Source organism: Petaurus breviceps, unplaced genomic scaffold (assembly GCF_028583685.1).
Source record: "Petaurus breviceps papuanus isolate PSGF00001 unplaced genomic scaffold, PetGlider_PUasm1.0 90977, whole genome shotgun sequence".
Taxonomy (NCBI): domain Eukaryota; kingdom Metazoa; phylum Chordata; class Mammalia; order Diprotodontia; family Petauridae; genus Petaurus; species Petaurus breviceps.
In genome coordinates this window covers 39,890,370-39,898,435 of record NW_027187391.1, presented here as the reverse complement: position 1 = coordinate 39,898,435, position 8,066 = coordinate 39,890,370, and the positions used below count along the sequence as shown (strand labels likewise).

Sequence of the window (8,066 nt, the reverse complement as noted above, 5' to 3'; positions counted from 1 at the left end):
AAATTCCCATACTAGATGTATCTGATAATGTAAGTCTTATTTGTTATCATAAATTCAATACCTCTATCAAAAGTTGAGTAGAATGTTTCATCATCAAATTTCTGGAATAATGGTTCTTTTTTACTATTTTTTCTTTATTTTTCTTTTCTTTTTCTATTTTTTTTCTGTCTTTTTTATTTTTCAGTTTACATCATTCATTTCCACAAGATTTTGAGTTACAAATTTTCTCCCCATTTCCCCCTACCCATCACTCCAAAACAGCAATCTCACTGAATATTCCCTCCCCCAATCTGCTGTCTCCCATATCTTCCCCCAACCCTGCTCCAACTTTCCAATAGGGCACAGTGGATCTCTTTGCCCCAGTGCCTGTATATCTCATTTCCCAGTTACATGTAAAATTATATATATATGTATACACATATATACATACATATATATGTATATATATATGTATGTATATATATATTTAAATATTTGTTTTTAAAACTTTGAATTCCCGATTCTTTCCCTTCTTACCTAGTTACACACCCTTACTGGGAAGATAAGCAATTCAATATAGGTTGTACATGTGTAGCTATGCAAAACATTTCCATAGTGGATATATTGTGAAAGACTGACTATATTTCCCTCCATCCTATCCCCCTCCCCCCCCCACTTGTTCTATTCTCTACTTTGACCCTGTCCCTTTTCAAAAGTGTGTGCTTCCAACTTCCCTCCCCCCAAGCCTACCCTCCCTTCCATTATCCCCCCTCTCATCCCTTTCCCCCTACTCTCCTGTAGGGTGAGATATCCTGTTTAGTGTGTATGTCATTCCCTCCCTAAGCCAAATTCAAAGAGAATAAGGTTGACTCATTCCCTTTTGCCTTCCTGTTCTTCTCCTCCATTATAACAGTTTTCCCTTGCCTCTTCTATATGAGATAATTTACCCATTCTGTTTCTCCCCATCTCCTCTCATTATATGCCTCTCTCACCTCTTAATTTCACCTCTTAAGTATCATCTCTTCCTATTCAATTGGTCCTGTGCCCTCTGTCTATGTATACCTGTACACATATATACACACACTCACATGTGTATTCATATGCCTCTGACACTTACTAGCTGTGTGACCCTGGGCAAGTCATTTAACTCTGTTTGCCTCTGTTTCCTTAACTGTAAAATGAGATGGAGAATGAAATGACAAACCACTCTAGTATCTTTGCTAAGAAAACCCCAAATGGAGTCACAAAGAGTCATACGTGACTGAAATGACTGAACAACAAAGCATTCTTAAAAGCTATGGATATATAATAACAATAATAATGACAGAATGTATATAGTGCAGTAATGGCACTCAAAGAGGTAGTTTACACCTTGTTTCAGCTATTTAATTAATACAGAAGTAGTCAACACCTTGTTTCAGTTCATGATTGTATCAAGTATTAAGATCTAGATCTTGTGAATCCCACAACTTGTGAACCCTAGAACCCATGAACTCTTGCAACAGGATGGGGAGGAGCTAAAGACCATAGATAAGGAGAGGCCCAGGCTGGAGAGAGCAGAACTGAGAAGGGAGCTCTTGTGGTAGAGAAGGAGAAAACTTGTGGTATCCCAGCACTCTGTTTGTCTCTTCTGTCTGTGTTGATATTTGTATGTGATACTTTGTACGGAAGACCTGGAACCTTACTGGATGCCTTGAAAGAGGATTTTCTGGTTGTCTGTTTACAGAAGTCCTGAAGGAAGGATTCAGAGTCCTGGAACTGTACTGATGATTTATGTTGAGTTCTCAGACCTTGTTTGTGGGTGTGTGTTGATTTTTATGTTAATGATTTGTGTTGACCTCTTGGACCTTGTTTGTAGGTCCTTGTTGATTTCACAGTCAGTTAGCAAATCGATGATGGTGCTGGCAATGTGAATGAATGTTTTCTTGGCTCTCCTAAGCTTTGTCTTCCCAGAAACAGGAACTGTGAAAGACTTGAGGTGGATTGGGAACTGTGAACTTCAATATGGAATGGGAACTGGACAAGGAACTGTACAAAGAACTGGAGAAGGAGCTGTGCAAGGAACTGAGAGCTGCCTGACCTTTAATTCAGGTGGCAGTTGGGCAGATTTGGGCAGGAGTTGGGACCATGGAAGAGGAACCATGGAAGCTGAGAGCCAGCCTAGAAGCAAGATGAAAGAAGACTTTACTTGAATTACTTGTATTGACTGAGAAGATTATGATTTACTATGACCTAGGGGTGGAGGGCTCTGGTCTTTGTACTTTGTGTCCATTAAGGAGACAAACCTCCTAAAGGATGATTGAATTAAGGACTTACTAAATGATTGAGTTACTAAATGATTGGGTTACTAAATGACTGTACTTTGTTTAAAACTATGTGGCCACTTTGGTGAAAACTATGTGGCCATTTTAGTGATAAGCTATTATGTCATAATATTGTGAGTGTTGTACTTTGATTTCTGTGAATGTTTTGTTTTAATTTATTACTGAATAAATAGGGAGTTCACTATACTATGTAATCAGAACCTTGAAGCTGTTCACAGAAGCAGTCCTCTGGAGAGCTGCTTGTGCTTGGCTTTATAGATGTTTGCATAATGCTACATGTGTGTATACATACATACATATATATGTGTGTGTATGTATATGTGTATATAAAACCTTATTTGGTCCTCACAACAGAACTGTCAGCTACCCTTATTATCCCAAGAGATTTTGTGACTTTCCCAGGGTCAAACTGGTAAATTTCTTGGTCTAGGGTTCTCCTAACTCCAGGTCCTGCATTCTACTCTACCCAGGCATTGGATAAATCTTGGGATGTAGGTGACTGGGGTTCTCAGATGCTGCATCAGGGAGCATAAACTCTAGTGGGATTTATTAAGCTGGATAGTTTTGGGGTACCAGTCCCAGGATGGATAGCATGTTAGGTGCCCCAGGACAAACCTGCTGAGATAGATTCATCACCAAACTGACCATAAAGGAAAGTTATTTTTTTCTGGCATCACAACTTTCAAAGTCTATCTACTAAATTGTAGAAGAGCTGTGTGATCTGTATCAGTGAAGGAAGTTCTCCCACTTATGATACTACATATGTCCTACAAGTCAAATTTTTTTAAATCAAACCTATAAATTAAATGTTAGAACATAGCCATAGGTGTTCAAAGAGAGGCACCTCTGGCTAACCCTCTCTGCATGCTATTGAGTGGAGCTCATTATTTTAAAGTAATCTATGCTTGACACCTTTTTGTACAAGTGAAGAATATTCTAATAAGATGAATAATCATCCTCCTTTCTCCTAATTTATCTTTTTTGATAAATTTGGACTTCTAGATATTAGATTTGTTTAATTGGGGCACAGCTGGGCATATTAGTAGCTTATTTTTGTTATTAAACAGCACTTTACAGTTTACAAAGTCACTTTTTCATTTATCATCTGGTACCCCAGAGTTTGGTCCTCACAAACCCCATGAAGTAGGTCATGCAGGCATTATTATTCTCATTTTATAGGTGAGGAAATGAGCAACAGAGAGGGCAGGATAATAAATCATAATCATATGGGATCTTTAAACTTTACAAAACTCATTCTTCATGACTCTACAAGATATGTAGTACAAATATTATCACCCCCATTTTAGAGACGAGGAAAATGAAACTTAGAGAACAGAAATGAATTTCTTTACTCATACAGCCAGCAATCTGCCCAATAAGACTCCTGTTGCTTTGCAAAATTAAAACACAGGCTTAGGTGAAAGGTAGTCTTGGACTCAGGAACACCTGAAAACCTGTGTTCAGGCTTTTCCTGTGACGCATAACAGCTGTATGACTGCTGGCAGGTCATAACCTCTCAATGCCACAGACAACTTTCTGTGCATGAGCTCTGTAGAATCCAAATCATCATTGGTTTAGAGGTAGAACGGACCTCAAAGAGTATTTAGTTCAGCCTCCTCATTTATAGATAAAGAAACAAAGAGGTTGAATGAGTTACCAAGGTCCCACAGGTAGGCATTTTTAGACTCCGAGTCCTATACTCTTTCAACTATAACCTGATGCCTCCCCTTCATAAGGTGCAAGTTAGTTCTTACCACACAATACTGCATAGATTCTGGGAAAGGCATTTAACAAAGGTAGTGGGCAGTAAGCCCCTCCTTCCCATTCTGTGTCCTTGACAAGATGTGAATTCCCTAGACAAGGAGAAAATCATCCTTGTCCTTCATCCTAATTAACCTCAATGTCTTTGTTGTGGCAATTATTCAAGTTCATGGCCTAATTCACATAGCTGACCCACACCCCTGGCCTTGAAAGAGAAGTCCCACATAGTAGTCATTTCTAGAGCAGGGGGAAGGGGGAGGGAAGGAAAAAAAATAATAAAAAAAAAGAAATTTACGTGATAACTAGTATATATTTAAAAGGAAAAGTAAGTTGTACATAATAGATTTGCAGTTTCATGTGTAATCATTTTTTAATTATACTGTTATGGAAATGCTTTATTCAATAAATTAAAAATAAATAAAAAAAAGAAAAGAGGCTAGGTGGTGCAGTGAATAGAGCACCGGCCCTGGAGTCAGGAGGACCTGGGTTTGGATCCGGCCTCAGACACTTAACACAAAAACTAGCTGGGTGACTTTGGGCAAATCACTTAACCCCAATTGCCCTCCAAAAAGCAAAAAAAAAAAAAAAAGACAGACAAAGAAATAAAGAGGACAGGGTCACACAAAGGACAAATTTGGTTCCCTGGAAAGAGGCCTGTGATAATTATAAATATAAATTATAAATAACTATAGTTATTCATATTTATATATATTATTTATATATCTATATATTTATATATAGATAAACATTTATTAACTGTCTACTATATGCTAGACACTGCTCTAATTTATTACACTTTGCCAAATAAATAAAAACCTAATAGAAAATGGATAATGTTAATTTATGGTTTTCTAAGTCAACAGTGCAGCCCTAGGATCCTTATGTATGACTTAGTAGGTAGTTTCTACTTGAGTTTGACACCACTGCCTTAGAACTTTCTTTGTATTGATGTAGTCTTCAAAAGAGAGAGGTTGTCAGATGGAGATGAAGAGAGCCTTGGTGAGGGGGAGTAGAGAGGAAGCTTGTTTAGACCTGGAAAGACACCCAGGAGGTACATCACCTGCAAAAAGAAGAGGGAACAGAAGTGAAGGATCCACATCATGGAAGGGCAACCAGGACTTATTCCTTTGCTGATTCTGTGAGTCATATTAACTCTGTAGTTACTAAGGGAAGGAGGGACCCACAGAGCGAAGAGATGATTGATTCTGCAAATGGGGATGGGTGGAGATCCTTAACACTGGAATGGATTAAGTGAGATGATATTTGTAAAGTGCCTGACACATGACAGGTGTTATATAAATGCTAGCTGTTGTTGTTTTTACTACAAGCTAAAGCAAGAGCAGAGAAGCTGAGGCTTTGAGGTCCCATGGGGCCTTCTAGGTCCTTGAGTGCAGCCATTTGACTGAGTCCAAGTTTTACAGAACAAATCCTTTTATTAAAGGCATTTGTTCTGTGAAGTTTGGACTCTGTCAAAGGGCTGCACTTGAGGACCTAGAGGGTCACATGTAGCCTCGAGGCCGCAGATTCCTCACTTCCGAAAATTACTCTATGGGGGGGCAGCCAGGTAGCACAGTGAGGAAGAGCACTGGCTCCAGTGTCGGGATGACCTGGGGATCAAATCCCAGTCTCAGAAACTTAGTACCCACCCAGAAACACCTGGCCGTGTAACCTTGAGCAAGTTACTTAACCCCAATTGCTTAGGGGCGGCCAGGTGGCTCAGTGAGTAAGAGCACCGGCTCCAGTGTTGGGATGACCTGGGGATCAAATCTGGGCTCAGATACTTAGCACCACACCCAGAAATAACTGGCCATGCAACCTTGAGCAAGTTACTTAACTCTGATTACTTAAAAAAAAAAAAAAAAAGAAAAAGAAAATTACTCTATGGGCCCTTGGGAGAAGTGTAACCCACTAGAGACAAGAATTGTCATCATTGTTTTGAATTCTTTGTTTTCTGTTGAGTTAAATGAAAGCTATCCTATATTCTACATTGTGTCAGCCTGAGTGCTTGCATTGGTACTCAAGACACTTTGGGAATGATATAAGCCAAATTCTAATGTTCCCAAAGGAGGTTTGTGGGTGGTAGCATGAACAATAACAACAAAAAAAAAAGATTTGGCAGATATCACTAACATGAAACTGAATTTTTTTTGTCAATGTCCAAAGCCAGGTCAAGCTCAAGTTGTTTAAATGTTACATTTTAGAAAAATAATTATTGAATTATTCTTTGAAGATATCCACCTCTATTTTGGGGTCTAAAAATTTCCACCTGAACTCAAACTGGTTTTAATGGTTCGTCTTTCAAAAACAAAGGAGGCAAGGGATCCCTTGTAGTATGTTTATTGTCTAGTTATGAGGGAGGACAGAGAAGAATCTGTCTTGCAGGTTAATGCACTGCATGTTTTTTTCTGGAAAAAATTCTGGTGTGACACCAGGGGAAACCTGCTTCTGTCTGTTTGGGAAATTAGCAAGTTTGGCCTGTTCAAAGCCATAGGAGTCTGCAGTCAGGCTCTGAAAGGAAATCAGTTGTTTAATCTTGGAGTTTACCATCTAAGATGCTACATGCCTACCTGCCTATCATAAGAGAGTAGATATCTTCCTGAAATGACGAACTACAGAAACTATTTCTAAAAAGAGCACATTTTGCACGGGTCACCTCTTCCTCCGCAGCCTCCTCTTCCTGACCCTCTCCTCCACTCCTCTGCGGGCCTCTCGGCGACTGGGCCTCGAGCTAGCCCTGAACCCAGAGCAGCCTCGCACGAGCCCACAGCACAGGCCAGGCCCCGCATCGGGACCCACCATGCCACCTTCCACTGCTACAAAGCGCTGGTGTGTGCGCTGCTAAGGCTGGGGTCCGAGTACCGGGAGGCGGAGATCCTGCGCACCTGAGACCCAGCGCTGCTGGTCACCTGAGACGTGGTGGTGGACTTGGGTGGCAAGTATGACGCACAGAGACACCGCGATGACCATCACCAGAGGTCCTTCACCGAGCCCATGAGCTAGCTCCCTGCGGCCCAGGAAGCAGTCGCAGATGAAGCTGAGCAGCGCGAGACTGGTCTGTCTGCACTTTGGCCAGAGGCTCCTGGCCTAGCTGCTGGACACCACTGTAGATGACTGAATTGTGGATACACTTCGTGAATATTTTGTGGAGGAGGTAGATGCGGGGGGGCAATGGGATCTGTCAGTGGGAGCGAGGAAAACCTCGATATTCACTGACCACCACTTTGAGTGCTCGGGTTGCCCGGCTTAACCCATCTGGAACCAGCCGGATCAGGACACAGAGGCCGGCTTGTACATGAGTTTCTACCGAGGCTGGATTTCTATAAGCGCAGCTGGCTACCTTCCTGGGCCCTTGTGGAACAAGCCCTGGCAAACAGATTCCAGGTGGACCCAAGGTCGATGTCCCTGGAAGGACCATTTGTTTGATCTTGAGCTTGGACTGACCCCCTTAGTGCCCATTGCATTAATGCTCTACCCTGACCAGATTGGACAATGGCAGGTACAGTGTGTACCAAAAGAGCCTCACTCCTTTGAGATCAGGCTGAGCAATGGCAGGGTTTTCTGGATGAGGCCCTGGACCAATTAGTAGGAGCCCTGGCTGCATTTTTGTTCATGCCAATGGCTTCATAGGTGGGCACTGCACCAGAGAAGGTGCCTTGAGTATGGTCCATGTCACTCTGGCCCAGCACCTAACACATCTGCCTTCTGATGACTCTCAAAATTCTCAGTTAAAAAAAAAAAGAGTTCATTTTAATATTTACAGAAACACTTTTGTGAAAACAGGAAACTAGAAACAAATTGGGTTATTTTTTTTTTTTAAGCAATCGGGGTTAAGTAACTTGCTCAAGGTTACACGGCCAGTTATTTCTGGGTGTGGTGCTGAGTGTCTGAGCCCGGGATTCGATCTCCAGGTCATCTGGACACTGGAGCTCACTGTGCTACCTGGCCGCCCCAAATTGGGTTAATTATTAATCAGGAAATGGATAAACAAATTGCATTGTGTGA

At 41.3% G+C, this 8,066-nt stretch overlaps 1 pseudogene; it reads left to right on the top strand.

The window, feature by feature from the left end:
* Positions 1-7,852, top strand: part of LOC138153191 (MYG1 exonuclease pseudogene) — a 42,953-nt pseudogene extending 35,101 nt beyond the window's left edge.
* Positions 7,853-8,066: the final 214 nt, after the last annotated feature.